Raw genomic sequence first — 19,427 nt, 5'->3', positions numbered from 1 at the left:
CTCCATTCACGGGGAACGTGATGAAGAGAGTCCCCAATCACGGAGAACGTGATGAAGAGAGTCCCCAGTCACGAAGAACGTGAGACAGAGAGTCCCCAGACACGAAGAACTTGAGGAAGAGAGTCCCCAGTCACGCAGAACGTGAGGAAGAGAGTCTCCAGTCATGAAGAACGTGAGGAAGAGTGTCTCCACTCACGAAGAACGTGAGGAAGAGAGTCCACAGTCACGAAGAACGTGATGAAGTGAGCCTACAGCCATGAAGAACGTGAGGAAGAGAGTCCCCAGTCACGACGAACCTGAGGAAGCGAGTCTCCAGTCACGAAGAACGTGAGGAAGAGAGCCCCAGTCACGGAGAACGTGAGACAGAGAGTCCCCAGTCACGAAGAACAGGAGGAAGAGAGTCTCCAGTCAGGAAGAACGTGAGGAAGAGAGTTCCCAGTCACGAGGAACGATAGAAAGAGAGTCCCCAGTCACGAAGAACGTGAGGAAGAGAGCCCCAGTCACGGAGAACGTGAGACAGAGAGTCCCCAGTCACGAAGAACAGGAGGAAGAGAGTCTCCAGTCAGGAAGAACGTGAGGAAGAGAGTCCCCAGTCACGAGGAACGTGATGAAGAGAGTCCCCAGTCACGAGGAACATGAGGAAGAGTGTCTCCAGTCACGAAGAACGTGAGGAAGAAAGTCCACAGTCACGAAGAACGTGATGACGTGAGCCTACAGCATTGAAGATCGTGAGGAAGAGAGTCCCCAGTCACGACGAACCTGAGGAAGCGAGTCTCCAGTCACGAAGAACGTGAGGAAGAGAGTCACCATTCACGGAGAACGAGATGAAGAGAGTCTCCAGTCACGAAGAACGTGAGACAGAGAGTCCCCAGTCACGAAGAACAGGAGGAAGAGAGTCTCCAGTCAGGAAGAACGTGAGGAAGAGAGTCCCCAGTCACGAGGAACGTGATGAAGAGAGTCCCCAGTCACGAGGAACGATAGAAAGAGAGTCCCCAGTCACGAAGAACCTGAGGAAGAGAGTCCCCAGCCACGAACAACGTGTGGAAGAGAGTCTCCAGTCACGAGGAACGTGAGGAAGATAGTCCCCATTCACGAAGAACGTGATGAAGAGAGACTCCAGTCACGAAGAAAATGAGGAAGAAAGTCCCCATTCACGGAGAACGTGATGAAGAGAGACTCCAGTCACGAATAACGTGAGACAGAGAGTGCCCAGTCACGAGGAACTTGATGAAGAGAGTACCCAGTCACGAAGAACATGAGGAAGAGTGTCTCCAGTCACGAAGAACGTGAGGAAGAAAGTCCACAGTCACGAAGAACGTGATGACGTGAGCCTACAGCATTGAAGAACGTGAGGAAGAGATTTCCCAGTCACGAAGAACCTGAGGAAGAGGGTGTCCAGTTACGAGGAACGTGAGGAAGAGAGTCCCCAGTCACGGAGAACGTGAGGAAGAGAGTCCGCAGTCACGGAGAACGGGAGACAGAGAGACCCCAGTCCCAGAGAACGTGAAGAAGTGAGTCCCCATTCACAGAGAACGTGATGAAGAGAGTCCCCAGTCATGGAGACTGTGATGAAGAGTGTCTCCAGTCACGGAAAACGTGAGGAAGTGAGTCCTCAGTCACGAACAACGTGTGGAAGAGAGTCTCCAGTCACGAAGAACGAGAGGAAGAGAGTCCCCAGTCACGAAGAACGTGAAGAAGCGAGTCTCCAGTCACGAAAACGTGAGGAAGAGAGTCCCCATTCACGGAGAACCTGAGGATGAGAGTCTCCAGTCACGAAGAACGTGAGACAGAGAGTCCCCAGTCACGAAGAACTTGAGGAAGAGAGTCCCCAGTGTCGAAGAACGTGAGGAAGAGAGTCACCAGTAACGAGGAACGTGATGAAGAGAGTCTCCATTCACGGGGAACGTGATGAAGAGAGTCCCCAATCACGGAGAACGTGATGAAGAGAGTCCCCAGTCACGAAGAACGTGAGACAGAGAGTCCCCAGACACGAAGAACTTGAGCAAGAGAGTCCCCAGTCACGCAGAACGTGAGGAAGAGAGTCTCCAGTCATGAAGAACGTGAGGAAGAGAGTCTCCACTCACGAAGAACGTGAGGAAGAGAGTCCACAGTCACGAAGAACGTGATGAAGTGAGCCTACAGCCATGAAGAACGTGAGGAAGAGAGTCCCCAGTCACGACGAACCTGAGGAAGCGAGTCTCCAGTCACGAAGAACGTGAGGAAGAGAGTCACCATTCATGGAGAACGAGATGAAGAGAGTCTTCAGTCACGAAGAACGTGAGACAGAGAGTCCCCAGTCACGAAGAACAGGAGGAAGAGAGTCTCCAGTCAGGAAGAACGTGAGGAAGAGAGTCCCCAGTCACGAGGAACGTGATGAAGAGAGTCCCCAGTCACGAGGAACGATAGAAAGATAGTCCCCAGTCACGAAGAACCTGAGGAAGAGAGTCCCCAGCCACGAACAACGTGTGGAAGAGAGTCTCCAGTCACGAGGAACGTGAGGAAGATAGTCCCCATTCACGAAGAACGTGATGAAGAGAGACTACAGTCACGAAGAAAGTGAGGAAGAAAGTCCCCATTCACGGAGAACGTGATGAAGAGAGACTCCAGTCACGAAGAACGTGAGACAGAGAGTGCCCAGTCACGAAGTACTTGATGAAGAGAGTACCCAGTCACGAAGAACATGAGGAAGAGTGTCTCCAGTCACGAAGAACGTGAGGAAGAAAGTCCACAGTCACGAAGAACGTGATGACGTGAGCCTACAGCATTGAAGAACGTGAGGAAGAGAGTTCCCAGTCACGAAGAACCTGAGGAAGAGGGTGTCCAGTTACGAGGAACGTGAGGAAGAGAGTCCCCAGTCACGGAGAACGTGAGGAAGTGAGTCCGCAGTCACGGAGAACGGGAGACAGAGAGACCCCAGTCCCAGAGAACGTGAAGAATTGAGTCCCCATTCACAGAGAACGTGACGAAGAGAGCCCCAGTCATGGAGACTGTGATGAAGAGTGTCTCCAGTCACGGAAAACGTGAGGAAGAGAGTCCTCAGTCACGAACAACGTGTGGAAGAGAGTCTCCAGTCACGAAGAACGTGAGGAAGAGAGTCCCCAGTCACGAAGAACGTGAAGAAGCGAGTCTCCAGTCACGAAAACGTGAGGATCAGAGTCCCCATTCACGGAGAACCTGAGGATGAGAGTCTCCAGTCACGAAGAACGTGAGACAGAGAGTCCCCAGTCACGAAGAACTTGAGGAAGAGAGTCCCCAGTGACGAAGAACGTGAGGAAGAGAGTCACCAGTAACGAGGAACGTGATGAAGAGAGTCTCCATTCACGGGGAACGTGATGAAGAGAGTCCCCAATCACGGAGAACGTGATGAAGAGAGTCCCCAGTCACGAAGAACGTGAGACAGAGAGTCCCCAGACACGAAGAACTTGAGGAAGAGAGTCCCCAGTCACGCAGAACGTGAGGAAGAGAGTCTCCAGTCATGAAGAACGTGAGGAAGTGTGTCTCCACTCACGAAGAACGTGAGGAAGAGAGTCCACAGTCACGAAGAACGTGATGAAGTGAGCCTACAGCCATGAAGAACGTGAGGAAGAGAGTCCCCAGTCACGACGAACCTGAGGAAGCGAGTCTCCAGTCACGAAGAACGTGAGGAAGAGAGTCACCATTCACGGAGAACGAGATGAAGAGATTCTCCAGTCACGAAGAACGTGAAGAAGAGAGTCTCCAATCACGAAGAGCGTGAGGCAGAGAGTCCGCATTTACGAGGAATGTGATGAAGCGAGTCTCCAGTCACGAAGAACGTGAGAAAGAGAGTCCCCAGTCACGAAGAACGTGAAGAAGAGAGTCTCCAGTCACGAAAACGTGAGGAAGAGAGTCTCCATTCACGGAGAACCTGAGGAAGATAGTCTCCAGTCACGAAGAACGTGAGACAGAGAGTCCCCAGTCACGAAGAACTTGAGGAAGAGAGTCCCCAGTCACGAAGAACGGGAGGAAGAGTGTCTCCAGTTACGAAGAACGTGAGGAAGAGAGTCACCAGTCATGAGGAACGTGATGAAGCGATTCCCCAGTCACGAAGAACCTGAGGAAGAGAGTCCACAGTCACGAAGAAGGTGTGGACGAGAGTCCCCAGTCACGAAGAACGTGAGGAAGAGAGTCTCCAGTCATGAAGAACGTGAGAAAGAGTGTCTCCACTCACGAAGAACGTGAGGAAGAGAGTCCACAGTCACGAAGAACGTGATGAAGTGAGCCTACAGCCATGAAGAACGTGAGGAAGAGAGTCCCCAGTCACGAAGAACCTGAGGAAGAGAGTCACCAGTCACGAAGAACCTGTGGAAGAGAGTCTCCAGTCAAGAGGAACGTGAGGAAGAGAGTACCCATTCACGAAGAACGTGAGGAAGAGAGTCCCCAGTCACGAGGAACGTTAGAAAGAGAGTCTCCAGTCACGCAGTACGTGAGGAAGAGAGTCCCCATTCACGGTGAACATGATGAAGTGAGTCTCCAGTCATGAAGAACGTGAGGAAGAGTGTCTCCACTCACGAAGAACGTGAGGAAGAGAGTCCACAGCCATGAAGAACGTGAGGAAGAGAGTCCCCAGTCACGACGAACCTGAGGAAGCGAGTCTCCAGTCACGAAGAACTTGAGGAAGAGTCATCAGTCACGAAGAACGTGAGGAAGAGTGTACCCATACACGAAGAACGTGTGGAAGAGAGTCTCAAGTCACGAAGAACGTGAGGAAGAGAGTCTCCATTCACGGGGAACGTGATGAAGAGAGTCCCCAATCACGGAGAACGTGATGAAGAGAGTCCCCAGTCACGAAGAACGTGAGACAGAGAGTCCCCAGACACGAAGAACTTGAGGAAGAGAGTCCCCAGTCACGCAGAACGTGAGGAAGAGAGTCTCCAGTCATGAAGAACGTGAGGAAGAGTGTCTCCACTCACGAAGAACGTGAGGAAGAGAGTCCACAGTCACGAAGAACGTGATGAAGTGAGCCTACAGCCATGAAGAACGTGAGGAAGAGAGTCCCCAGTCACGACGAACCTGAGGAAGCGAGTCTCCAGTCACGAAGAACGTGAGGAAGAGAGCCCCAGTCACGGAGAACGTGAGACAGAGAGTCCCCAGTCACGAAGAACAGGAGGAAGAGAGTCTCCAGTCAGGAAGAACGTGAGGAAGAGAGTTCCCAGTCACGAGGAACGATAGAAAGAGAGTCCCCAGTCACGAAGAACGTGAGGAAGAGAGCCCCAGTCACGGAGAACGTGAGACAGAGAGTCCCCAGTCACGAAGAACAGGAGGAAGAGAGTCTCCAGTCAGGAAGAACGTGAGGAAGAGAGTCCCCAGTCACGAGGAACGTGATGAAGAGAGTCCCCAGTCACGAGGAACGATAGAAAGAGAGTCCCCAGTCACGAAGAACCTGAGGATGAGAGTCCCCAGCCACGAACAACGTGTGGAAGCGAGTCTCCAGTCACGAGGAACGTGAGGAAGAGAGTCCCCATTCACGACGAACGTGATGAAGAGAGACTCCAGTCACGAAGAAAGTGAGGAAGAAAGTCCCCATTCACGGAGAACGTGATGAAGAGAGACTCCAGTCACGAAGAACGTGAGACAGAGAGTGCCCAGTCACGAAGAACTTGATGAAGAGAGTACCCAGTCACGAAGAACATGAGGAAGAGTGTCTCCAGTCACGAAGAACGTGAGGAAGAAAGTCCACAGTCACGAAGAACGTGATGACGTGAGCCTACAGCATTGAAGAACGTGAGGAAGAGAGTCCCCAGTCACGACGAACCTGAGGAAGCGAGTCTCCAGTCACGAAGAACGTGAGGAAGAGAGTCACCATTCACGGAGAACGAGATGAAGAGAGTCTCCAGTCACGAAGAACATGAGACAGAGAGTCCCCAGTCACGAAGAACAGGAGGAAGAGAGTCTCCAGTCAGGAAGAACGTGAGGAAGAGAGTCCCCAGTCACGAGGAACGTGATGAAGAGAGTCCCCAGTCACGAGGAACGATAGAAAGAGAGTCCCCAGTCACGAAGAACCTGAGGAAGAGAGTCCCCAGCCACGAACAACGTGTGGAAGAGAGTCTCCAGTCACGAGGAACGTGAGGAAGATAGTCCCCATTCACGAAGAACGTGATGAAGAGAGACTCCAGTCACGAAGAAAGTGAGGAAGAAAGTCCCCATTCACGGAGAACGTGATGAAGAGAGACTCCAGTCACGAAGAACGTGAGACAGAGAGTGCCCAGTCACGAAGAACTTGATGAAGAGAGTACCCAGTCACGAAGAACATGAGGAAGAGTGTCTCCAGTCACGAAGAACGTGAGGAAGAAAGTCCACAGTCACGAAGAACGTGATGACGTGAGCCTACAGCATTGAAGAACGTGAGGAAGAGAGTTCCCAGTCACGAAGAACTTGAGGAAGAGGGTGTCCAGTTACGAGGAACGTGAGGAAGAGAGTCCCCAGTCACGGAGAACGTGAGGAAGAGAGTCCCCAGTCACGAGGAACGTGATGAAGAGAGTCCCCAGTCACGAGGAACGATAGAAAGAGAGTCCCCAGTCACGAAGAACCTGAGGAAGAGAGTCCCCAGCCACGAACAACGTGTGGAAGAGAGTCCCCAGTCACGAAGAACGTGAGGAAGAGAGCCCCAGTCAAAAAGAACGTGAGACAGAGAGTCCCCAGTCACGAAGAACAGGAGGAAGAGAGTCTCCAGTCAGGAAGAACGTGAGGAAGAGAGTCCCCAGTCACGAGGAACGTGATGAAGAGAGTCCCCAGTCACGAGGAACGATAGAAAGAGAGTCCCCAGTCACGAAGAACCTGAGGAAGAGAGTCCCCAGCCACGAACAACGTATGGAAGCGAGTCTCCAGTCACGAGGAACGTGAGGAAGATAGTCCCCATTCACGAAGAACGTGATGAAGAGAGACTCCAGTCACGAAGAAAGTGAGGAAGAAAGTCCCCATTCACGGAGAACGTGATGAAGAGAGACTCCAGTCACGAAGAACGTGAGACAGAGAGTGCCCAGTCACGAAGAACTTGATGAAGAGAGTACCCAGTCACGAAGAACATGAGGAAGAGTGTCTCCAGTCACGAAGAACGTGAGGAAGAAAGTCCACAGTCACGAAGAACGTGATGACGTGAGCCTACAGCATTGAAGAACGTGAGGAAGAGAGTTCCCAGTCACGAAGAACCTGAGGAAGAGGGTGTCCAGTTACGAGGAACGTGAGGAAGAGAGTCCCCAGTCACGGAGAACGTGAGGAAGAGAGTCCGCAGTCACGGAGAACGGGAGACAGAGAGACCCCAGTCCCAGAGAACGTGAAGAAGTGAGTCCCCATTCACAGAGAACGTGATGAAGAGAGTCCCCAGTCATGGAGACTGTGATGAAGAGTGTCTCCAGTCACGGAAAACGTGAGGAAGAGAGGCCTCAGTCACGAAGAACGTGAAGAAGCGAGTCTCCAGTCACGAAAACGTGAGGAAGAGAGTCCCCATTCACGGAGAACCTGAGGATGAGAGTCCCCAGTCACGAAGAACGTGAAGAAGCGAGTCTCCAGTCACGAAAACGTGAGGAAGAGAGTCCCCATTCACGGAGAACCTGAGGATGAGAGTCTCCAGTCACGAAGAACGTGAGACAGAGAGTCCCCAGTCACGAAGAACTTGAGGAAGAGAGTCCCCAGTGACGAAGAACGTGAGGAAGAGAGTCACCAGTAACGAGGAACGTGATGAAGAGAGTCTCCATTCACGGGGAACGTGATGAAGAGAGTCCCCAATCACGGAGAACGTGATGAAGAGAGTCCCCAGTCACGAAGAACGTGAGGAAGAGAGTCCCCAGCCACGAACAACGTGTGGAAGAGAGTCCCCAGTCACGAAGAACGTGAGGAAGAGAGCCCCAGTCACGGAGAACGTGAGACAGAGAGTCCCCAGTCACGAAGAACAGGAGGAAGAGAGTCTCCAGTCAGGAAGAACGTGAGGAAGAGAGTCCCCAGTCACGAGGAACGTGATGAAGAGAGTCCCCAGTCACGAGGAACGATAGAAAGAGAGTCCCCAGTCACGAAGAACCTGAGGAAGAGAGTCCCCAGCCACGAACAACGTGTGGAAGCGAGTCTCCAGTCACGAGGAACGTGAGGAAGAGAGTCCCCATTCACGACGAACGTGATGAAGAGAGACTCCAGTCACGAAGAAAGTGAGGAAGAAAGTCCCCATTCACGGAGAACGTGATGAAGAGAGACTCCAGTCACGAAGAACGTGAGACAGAGAGTGCCCAGTCACGAAGAACTTGATGAAGAGAGTACCCAGTCACGAAGAACATGAGGAAGAGTGTCTCCAGTCACGAAGAACGTGAGGAAGAAAGTCCACAGTCACGAAGAACGTGATGACGTGAGCCTACAGCATTGAAGAACGTGAGGAAGAGAGTCCCCAGTCACGACGAACCTGAGGAAGCGAGTCTCCAGTCACGAAGAACGTGAGGAAGAGAGTCACCATTCACGGAGAACGAGATGAAGAGAGTCTCCAGTCACGAAGAACGTGAGACAGAGAGTCCCCAGTCACGAAGAACAGGAGGAAGAGAGTCTCCAGTCAGGAAGAACGTGAGGAAGAGAGTCCCCAGTCACGAGGAACGTGATGAAGAGAGTCCCCAGTCACGAGGAACGATAGAAAGATAGTCCCCAGTCACGAAGAACCTGAGGAAGAGAGTCCCCAGCCACGAACAACGTGTGGAAGAGAGTCTCCAGTCACGAGGAACGTGAGGAAGATAGTCCCCATTCACGAAGAACGTGATGAAGAGAGACTACAGTCACGAAGAAAGTGAGGAAGAAAGTCCCCATTCACGGAGAACGTGATGAAGAGAGACTCCAGTCACGAAGAACGTGAGACAGAGAGTGCCCAGTCACGAAGTACTTGATGAAGAGAGTACCCAGTCACGAAGAACATGAGGAAGAGTGTCTCCAGTCACGAAGAACGTGAGGAAGAAAGTCCACAGTCACGAAGAACGTGATGACGTGAGCCTACAGCATTGAAGAACGTGAGGAAGAGAGTTCCCAGTCACGAAGAACCTGAGGAAGAGGGTGTCCAGTTACGAGGAACGTGAGGAAGAGAGTCCCCAGTCACGGAGAACGTGAGGAAGAGAGTCCCCAGTCACGAGGAACGTGATGAAGAGAGTCCCCAGTCACGAGGAACGATAGAAAGAGAGTCCCCAGTCACGAAGAACCTGAGGAAGAGAGTCCCCAGCCACGAACAACGTGTGGAAGAGAGTCCCCAGTCACGAAGAACAGGAGGAAGAGAGTCTCCAGTCAGGAAGAACGTGAGGAAGAGAGTCCCCAGTCACGAGGAACGTGATGAAGAGAGTCCCCAGTCACGAGGAACGATAGAAAGATAGTCCCCAGTCACGAAGAACCTGAGGAAGAGAGTCCCCAGCCACGAACAACGTGTGGAAGAGAGTCTCCAGTCACGAGGAACGTGAGGAAGATAGTCCCCATTCACGAAGAACGTGATGAAGAGAGACTACAGTCACGAAGAAAGTGAGGAAGAAAGTCCCCATTCACGGAGAACGTGATGAAGAGAGACTCCAGTCACGAAGAACGTGAGACAGAGAGTGCCCAGTCACGAAGTACTTGATGAAGAGAGTACCCAGTCACGAAGAACATGAGGAAGAGTGTCTCCAGTCACGAAGAACGTGAGGAAGAAAGTCCACAGTCACGAAGAACGTGATGACGTGAGCCTACAGCATTGAAGAACGTGAGGAAGAGAGTTCCCAGTCACGAAGAACCTGAGGAAGAGGGTGTCCAGTTACGAGGAACGTGAGGAAGAGAGTCCCCAGTCACGGAGAACGTGAGGAAGAGAGTCCCCAGTCACGAGGAACGTGATGAAGAGAGTCCCCAGTCACGAGGAACGATAGAAAGAGAGTCCCCAGTCACGAAGAACCTGAGGAAGAGAGTCCCCAGCCACGAACAACGTGTGGAAGCGAGTCTCCAGTCACGAGGAACGTGAGGAAGAGAGTCCCCATTCACGAAGAACGTGATGAAGAGAGACTCCAGTCACGAAGAAAGTGAGGAAGAAAGTCCCCATTCACGGAGAACGTGATGAAGAGAGACTCCAGTCACGAAGACGTGAGACAGAGAGTGCCCAGTCACGAAGAACTTGATGAAGAGAGTACCCAGTCACGAAGAACATGAGGAAGAGTGTCTCCAGTCACGAAGAACGTGAGGAAGAAAGTCCACAGTCACGAAGAACGTGATGACGTGAGCCTACAGCATTGAAGATCGTGAGGAAGAGAGTCCCCAGTCACGACGAACCTGAGGAAGCGAGTCTCCAGTCACGAAGAACGTGAGGAAGAGAGTCACCGTTCACGGAGAACGAGATGAAGAGAGTCTCCAGTCACGAAGAACGTGAGACAGAGAGTCCCCAGTCACGAGGAACGATAGAAAGAGAGTCCCCAGTCACGAAGAACCTGAGGAAGAGAGTCCCCAGCCACGAACAACGTGTGGAAGAGAGTCTCCAGTCACGAGGAACGTGAGGAAGATAGTCCCCATTCACGAAGAACGTGATGAAGAGAGACTCCAGTCACGAAGAAAATGAGGAAGAAAGTCCCCATTCACGGAGAACGTGATGAAGAGAGACTCCAGTCACGAATAACGTGAGACAGAGAGTGCCCAGTCACGAAGAACTTGATGAAGAGAGTACCCAGTCACGAAGAACATGAGGAAGAGTGTCTCCAGTCACGAAGAACGTGAGGAAGAAAGTCCACAGTCACGAAGAACGTGATGACGTGAGCCTACAGCATTGAAGAACGTGAGGAAGAGATTTCCCAGTCACGAAGAACCTGAGGAAGAGGGTGTCCAGTTACGAGGAACGTGAGGAAGAGAGTCCCCAGTCACGGAGAACGTGAGGAAGAGAGTCCGCAGTCACGGAGAACGGGAGACAGAGAGACCCCAGTCCCAGAGAACGTGAAGAAATGAGTCCCCATTCACAGAGAACGTGATGAAGAGAGTCCCCAGTCATGGAGACTGTGATGAAGAGTGTCTCCAGTCACGGAAAACGTGAGGAAGTGAGTCCTCAGTCACGAACAACGTGTGGAAGAGAGTCTCCAGTCACGAAGAACGAGAGGAAGAGAGTCCCCAGTCACGAAGAACGTGAAGAAGCGAGTCTCCAGTCACGAAAACGTGAGGAAGAGAGTCCCCATTCACGGAGAACCTGAGGATGAGAGTCTCCAGTCACGAAGAACGTGAGACAGAGAGTCCCCAGTCACGAAGAACTTGAGGAAGAGAGTCCCCAGTGTCGAAGAACGTGAGGAAGAGAGTCACCAGTAACGAGGAACGTGATGAAGAGAGTCTCCATTCACGGGGAACGTGATGAAGAGAGTCCCCAATCACGGAGAACGTGATGAAGAGAGTCCCCAGTCACGAAGAACGTGAGACAGAGAGTCCCCAGACACGAAGAACTTGAGCAAGAGAGTCCCCAGTCACGCAGAACGTGAGGAAGAGAGTCTCCAGTCATGAAGAACGTGAGGAAGAGAGTCTCCACTCACGAAGAACGTGAGGAAGAGAGTCCACAGTCACGAAGAACGTGATGAAGTGAGCCTACAGCCATGAAGAACGTGAGGAAGAGAGTCCCCAGTCACGACGAACCTGAGGAAGCGAGTCTCCAGTCACGAAGAACGTGAGGAAGAGAGTCACCATTCACGGAGAACGAGATGAAGAGAGTCTTCAGTCACGAAGAACGTGAGACAGAGAGTCCCCAGTCACGAAGAACAGGAGGAAGAGAGTCTCCAGTCAGGAAGAACGTGAGGAAGAGAGTCCCCAGTCACGAGGAACGTGATGAAGAGAGTCCCCAGTCACGAGGAACGATAGAAAGAGAGTCCCCAGTCACGAAGAACCTGAGGAAGAGAGTCCCCAGCCACGAACAACGTATGGAAGCGAGTCTCCAGTCACGAGGAACGTGAGGAAGATAGTCCCCATTCACGAAGAACGTGATGAAGAGAGACTCCAGTCACGAAGAAAGTGAGGAAGAAAGTCCCCATTCACGGAGAACGTGATGAAGAGAGACTCCAGTCACGAAGAACGTGAGACAGAGAGTGCCCAGTCACGAAGAACTTGATGAAGAGAGTACCCAGTCACGAAGAACATGAGGAAGAGTGTCTCCAGTCACGAAGAACGTGAGGAAGAAAGTCCACAGTCACGAAGAACGTGATGACGTGAGCCTACAGCATTGAAGAACGTGAGGAAGAGAGTTCCCAGTCACGAAGAACCTGAGGAAGAGGGTGTCCAGTTACGAGGAACGTGAGGAAGAGAGTCCCCAGTCACGGAGAACGTGAGGAAGTGAGTCCGCAGTCACGGAGAACGGGAGACAGAGAGACCCCAGTCCCAGAGAACGTGAAGAATTGAGTCCCCATTCACAGAGAACGTGACGAAGAGAGCCCCAGTCATGGAGACTGTGATGAAGAGTGTCTCCAGTCACGGAAAACGTGAGGAAGAGAGTCCTCAGTCACGAACAACGTGTGGAAGAGAGTCTCCAGTCACGAAGAACGTGAGGAAGAGAGTCCCCAGTCACGAAGAACGTGAAGAAGCGAGTCTCCAGTCACGAAAACGTGAGGATCAGAGTCCCCATTCACGGAGAACCTGAGGATGAGAGTCTCCAGTCACGAAGAACGTGAGACAGAGAGTCCCCAGTCACGAAGAACTTGAGGAAGAGAGTCCCCAGTGACGAAGAACGTGAGGAAGAGAGTCACCAGTAACGAGGAACGTGATGAAGAGAGTCTCCATTCACGGGGAACGTGATGAAGAGAGTCCCCAATCACGGAGAACGTGATGAAGAGAGTCCCCAGTCACGAAGAACGTGAGACAGAGAGTCCCCAGACACGAAGAACTTGAGGAAGAGAGTCCCCAGTCACGCAGAACGTGAGGAAGAGAGTCTCCAGTCATGAAGAACGTGAGGAAGTGTGTCTCCACTCACGAAGAACGTGAGGAAGAGAGTCCACAGTCACGAAGAACGTGATGAAGTGAGCCTACAGCCATGAAGAACGTGAGGAAGAGAGTCCCCAGTCACGACGAACCTGAGGAAGCGAGTCTCCAGTCACGAAGAACGTGAGGAAGAGAGTCACCATTCACGGAGAACGAGATGAAGAGATTCTCCAGTCACGAAGAACGTGAAGAAGAGAGTCTCCAATCACGAAGAGCGTGAGGCAGAGAGTCCGCATTTACGAGGAATGTGATGAAGCGAGTCTCCAGTCACGAAGAACGTGAGAAAGAGAGTCCCCAGTCACGAAGAACGTGAAGAAGAGAGTCTCCAGTCACGAAAACGTGAGGAAGAGAGTCTCCATTCACGGAGAACCTGAGGAAGATAGTCTCCAGTCACGAAGAACGTGAGACAGAGAGTCCCCAGTCACGAAGAACTTGAGGAAGAGAGTCCCCAGTCACGAAGAACGGGAGGAAGAGTGTCTCCAGTTACGAAGAACGTGAGGAAGAGAGTCACCAGTCATGAGGAACGTGATGAAGCGATTCCCCAGTCACGAAGAACCTGAGGAAGAGAGTCCACAGTCACGAAGAAGGTGTGGACGAGAGTCCCCAGTCACGAAGAACGTGAGGAAGAGAGTCTCCAGTCATGAAGAACGTGAGGAAGAGTGTCTCCACTCACGAAGAACGTGAGGAAGAGAGTCCACAGTCACGAAGAACGTGATGAAGTGAGCCTACAGCCATGAAGAACGTGAGGAAGAGAGTCCCCAGTCACGAAGAACCTGAGGAAGAGAGTCACCAGTCACGAAGAACCTGTGGAAGAGAGTCTCCAGTCAAGAGGAACGTGAGGAAGAGAGTACCCATTCACGAAGAACGTGAGGAAGAGAGTCCCCAGTCACGAGGAACGTTAGAAAGAGAGTCTCCAGTCACGCAGTACGTGAGGAAGAGAGTCCCCATTCACGGAGAACATGATGAAGTGAGTCTCCAGTCATGAAGAACGTGAGGAAGAGTGTCTCCACTCACGAAGAACGTGAGGAAGAGAGTCCACAGTCACGAAGAACGTGATGAAGTGAGCCTACAGCCATGAAGAACGTGAGGAAGAGAGTCCCCAGTCACGACGAACCTGAGGAAGCGAGTCTCCAGTCACGAAGAACTTGAGGAAGAGTCATCAGTCACGAAGAACGTGAGGAAGAGTGTACCCATACACGAAGAACGTGTGGAAGAGAGTCTCAAGTCACGAAGAACGTGAGGAAGAGAGTCTCCATTCACGGGGAACGTGATGAAGAGAGTCCCCAATCACGGAGAACGTGATGAAGAGAGTCCCCAGTCACGAAGAACGTGAGACAGAGAGTCCCCAGACACGAAGAACTTGAGGAAGAGAGTCCCCAGTCACGCAGAACGTGAGGAAGAGAGTCTCCAGTCATGAAGAACGTGAGGAAGAGTGTCTCCACTCACGAAGAACGTGAGGAAGAGAGTCCACAGTCACGAAGAACGTGATGAAGTGAGCCTACAGCCATGAAGAACGTGAGGAAGAGAGTCCCCAGTCACGACGAACCTGAGGAAGCGAGTCTCCAGTCACGAAGAACGTGAGGAAGAGAGCCCCAGTCACGGAGAACGTGAGACAGAGAGTCCCCAGTCACGAAGAACAGGAGGAAGAGAGTCTCCAGTCAGGAAGAACGTGAGGAAGAGAGTCCCCAGTCACGAGGAACGATAGAAAGAGAGTCCCCAGTCACGAAGAACGTGAGGAAGAGAGCCCCAGTCACGGAGAACGTGAGACAGAGAGTCCCCAGTCACGAAGAACAGGAGGAAGAGAGTCTCCAGTCAGGAAGAACGTGAGGAAGAGAGTCCCCAGTCACGAGGAACGTGATGAAGAGAGTCCCCAGTCACGAGGAACGATAGAAAGAGAGTCCCCAGTCACGAAGAACCTGAGGATGAGAGTCCCCAGCCACGAACAACGTGTGGAAGCGAGTCTCCAGTCACGAGGAACGTGAGGAAGAGAGTCCCCATTCACGACGAACGTGATGAAGAGAGACTCCAGTCACGAAGAAAGTGAGGAAGAAAGTCCCCATTCACGGAGAACGTGATGAAGAGAGACTCCAGTCACGAAGAACGTGAGACAGAGAGTGCCCAGTCACGAAGAACTTGATGAAGAGAGTACCCAGTCACGAAGAACATGAGGAAGAGTGTCTCCAGTCACGAAGAACGTGAGGAAGAAAGTCCACAGTCACGAAGAACGTGATGACGTGAGCCTACAGCATTGAAGAACGTGAGGAAGAGAGTCCCCAGTCACGACGAACCTGAGGAAGCGAGTCTCCAGTCACGAAGAACGTGAGGAAGAGAGTCACCATTCACGGAGAACGAGATGAAGAGAGTACCCAGTCACGAAGAACATGAGGAAGAGTGTCTCCAGTCACGAAGAACGTGAGGAAGAAAGTCCACAGTCACGAAGAACGTGATGACGTGAGCCTACAGCATTGAAGAACGTGAGGAAGAGAGTTCCCAGTCACGAAGAACCTGAGGAAGAGGGTGTCCAGTTACGAGGAACGTGAGGAAGAGAGTCCCCAGTCACGGAGAACGTGAGGAAGAGAGTCCCCAGTCACGAGGAACGTGATGAAGAGAGTCCCCAGTCACGAGGAACGATAGAAAGAGAGTCCCCAGTCACGAAGAACCTGAGGAAGAGAGTCCCCAGCCACGAACAACGTGTGGAAGAGAGTCTCCAGTCACGAGGAACGTGAGGAAGATAGTCCCCATTCACGAAGAACGTGATGAAGAGAGACTCCAGTCACGAAGAAAGTGAGGAAGAAAGTCCCCATTCACGGAGAACGTGATGAAGAGAGACTCCAGTCACGAAGAACGTGAGACAGAGAGTGCCCAGTCACGAAGAACTTGATGAAGAGAGTACCCAGTCACGAAGAACATGAGGAAGAGTGTCTCCAGTCACGAAGAACGTGAGGAAGAAAGTCCACAGTCACGAAGAACGTGATGACGTGAGCCTACAGCATTGAAGAACGTGAGGAAGAGAGTTCCCAGTCACGAAGAACCTGAGGAAGAGGGTGTCCAGTTACGAGGAACGTGAGGAAGAGAGTCCCCAGTCAAGAGGAACGTGAGGAAGAGAGTACCCATTCACGAAGAACGTGAGGAAGAGAGTCCCCAGTCACGAGGAACGTTAGAAAGAGAGTCTCCAGTCACGCAGTACGTGAGGAAGAGAGTCCCCATTCACGGAGAACATGATGAAGTGAGTCTCCAGTCATGAAGAACGTGAGGAAGAGTGTCTCCACTCACGAAGAACGTGAGGAAGAGAGTCCACAGTCACGAAGAACGTGATGAAGTGAGCCTACAGCCATGAAGAACGTGAGGAAGAGAGTCCCCAGTCACGACGAACCTGAGGAAGCGAGTCTCCAGTCACGAAGAACTTGAGGAAGAGTCATCAGTCACGAAGAACGTGAGGAAGAGTGTACCCATACACGAAGAACGTGTGGAAGAGAGTCTCAAGTCACGAAGAACGTGAGGAAGAGAGTCTCCATTCACGGGGAACGTGATGAAGAGAGTCCCCAATCACGGAGAACGTGATGAAGAGAGTCCCCAGTCACGAAGAACGTGAGACAGAGAGTCCCCAGACACGAAGAACTTGAGGAAGAGAGTCCCCAGTCACGCAGAACGTGAGGAAGAGAGTCTCCAGTCATGAAGAACGTGAGGAAGAGTGTCTCCACTCACGAAGAACGTGAGGAAGAGAGTCCACAGTCACGAAGAACGTGATGAAGTGAGCCTACAGCCATGAAGAACGTGAGGAAGAGAGTCCCCAGTCACGACGAACCTGAGGAAGCGAGTCTCCAGTCACGAAGAACGTGAGGAAGAGAGCCCCAGTCACGGAGAACGTGAGACAGAGAGTCCCCAGTCACGAAGAACAGGAGGAAGAGAGTCTCCAGTCAGGAAGAACGTGAGGAAGAGAGTTCCCAGTCACGAGGAACGATAGAAAGAGAGTCCCCAGTCACGAAGAACGTGAGGAAGAGAGCCCCAGTCACGGAGAACGTGAGACAGAGAGTCCCCAGTCACGAAGAACAGGAGGAAGAGAGTCTCCAGTCAGGAAGAACGTGAGGAAGAGAGTCCCCAGTCACGAGGAACGTGATGAAGAGAGTCCCCAGTCACGAGGAACGATAGAAAGAGAGTCCCCAGTCACGAAGAACCTGAGGATGAGAGTCCCCAGCCACGAACAACGTGTGGAAGCGAGTCTCCAGTCACGAGGAACGTGAGGAAGAGAGTCCCCATTCACGACGAACGTGATGAAGAGAGACTCCAGTCACGAAGAAAGTGAGGAAGAAAGTCCCCATTCACGGAGAACGTGATGAAGAGAGACTCCAGTCACGAAGAACGTGAGACAGAGAGTGCCCAGTCACGAAGAACTTGATGAAGAGAGTACCCAGTCACGAAGAACATGAGGAAGAGTGTCTCCAGTCACGAAGAACGTGAGGAAGAAAGTCCACAGTCACGAAGAACGTGATGACGTGAGCCTACAGCATTGAAGAACGTGAGGAAGAGAGTCCCCAGTCACGACGAACCTGAGGAAGCGAGTCTCCAGTCACGAAGAACGTGAGGAAGAGAGTCACCATTCACGGAGAACGAGATGAAGAGAGTACCCAGTCACGAAGAACATGAGGAAGAGTGTCTCCAGTCACGAAGAACGTGAGGAAGAAAGTCCACAGTCACGAAGAACGTGATGACGTGAGCCTACAGCATTGAAGAACGTGAGGAAGAGAGTTCCCAGTCACGAAGAACCTGAGGAAGAGGGTGTCCAGTTACGAGGAACGTGAGGAAGAGAGTCCCCAGTCACGGAGAACGTGAGGAAGAGAGTCCCCAGTCACGAGGAACGTGATGAAGAGAGTCCCCAGTCACGAGGAACGATAGAAAGAGAGTCCCCAGTCACGAAGAACCTGAGGAAGAGAGTCCCCAGCCACGAACAACGTGTGGAAGAGAGTCCCCAGTCACGAAGAACGTGAGGAAGAGAGCCCCAGTCAAAAAGAACGTGAGACAGAGAGTCCCCAGTCACGAAGAACAGGAGGAAGAGAGTCTCCAGTCAGGAAGAACGTGAGGAAGAGAGTCCCCAGTCACGAGGAACGTGATGAAGAGAGTCCCCAGTCACGAGGAACGATAGAAAGAGAGTCCCCAGTCACGAAGAACCTGAGGAAGAGAGTCCCCAGCCACGAACAACGTATGGAAGCGAGTCTCCAGTCACGAGGAACGTGAGGAAGATAGTCCCCATTCACGAAGAACGTGATGAAGAGAGACCCCAGTCACGAAGAAAGTGAGGAAGAAAGTCCCCATTCACGGAGAACGTGATGAAGAGAGACTCCAGTCACGAAGAACGTGAGACAGAGAGTGCCCAGTCACGAAGAACTTGATGAAGAGAGTACCCAGTCACGAAGAACATGAGGAAGAGTGTCTCCAGTCACGAAGAACGTGAGGAAGAAAGTCCACAGTCACGAAGAACGTGATGACGTGAGCCTACAGCATTGAAGAACGTGAGGAAGAGAGTTCCCAGTCACGAAGAACCTGAGGAAGAGGGTGTCCAGTTACGAGGAACGTGAGGAAGAGAGTCCCCAGTCACGGAGAACGTGAGGAAGAGAGTCCGCAGTCACGGAGAACGGGAGACAGAGAGACCCCAGTCCCAGAGAACGTGAAGAAGTGAGTCCCCATTCACAGAGAACGTGATGAAGAGAGCCCCAGTCATGGAGACTGTGATGAAGAGTGTCTCCAGTCACGGAAAACGTGAGGAAGAGAGTCCTCAGTCACGAACAACGTGTGGAGGAGAGTCTCCAGTCACGAAGAACGTGAGGAAGAGAGTCCCCAGTCACGAAGAACGTGAAGAAGCGAGTCTCCAGTCACGAAAACGTGAGGAAGAGAGTCCCCATTCACGGAGAACCTGAGGATGAGAGTCCCCAGTCACGAAGAACGTGAAGAAGCGAGTCTCCAGTCACGAAAACGTGAGGAAGAGAGTCCCCATTCACGGAGAACCTGAGGATGAGAGTCTCCAGTCACGAAGAACGTGAGACAGAGAGTCCCCAGTCACGAAGAACTTGAGGAAGAGAGTCCCCAGTGACGAAGAACGTGAGGAAGAGAGTCACCAGTAACGAGGAACGTGATGAAGAGAGTCTCCATTCACGGGGAACGTGATGAAGAGAGTCCCCAATCACGGAGAACGTGATGAAGAGAGTCCCCAGTCACGAAGAACGTGAGACAGAGAGTCCCCAGACACGAAGAACTTGAGGAAGAGAGTCCCCAGTCACGCAGAACGTGAGGAAGAGAGTCTCCAGTCATGAAGAACGTGAGGAAGTGTGTCTCCACTCACGAAGAACGTGAGGAAGAGAGTCCACAGTCACGAAGAACGTGATGAAGTGAGCCTACAGCCATGAAGAACGTGAGGAAGAGAGTCCCCAGTCACGACGAACCTGAGGAAGCGAGTCTCCAGTCACGAAGAACGTGAGGAAGAGAGTCCCCATTCACGGAGAACCTGA

Source organism: Hypanus sabinus, chromosome 15 (assembly GCF_030144855.1).
Source record: "Hypanus sabinus isolate sHypSab1 chromosome 15, sHypSab1.hap1, whole genome shotgun sequence".
NCBI classification, from domain to species: domain Eukaryota; kingdom Metazoa; phylum Chordata; class Chondrichthyes; order Myliobatiformes; family Dasyatidae; genus Hypanus; species Hypanus sabinus.
This window is presented reverse-complemented; position numbering follows the sequence as displayed.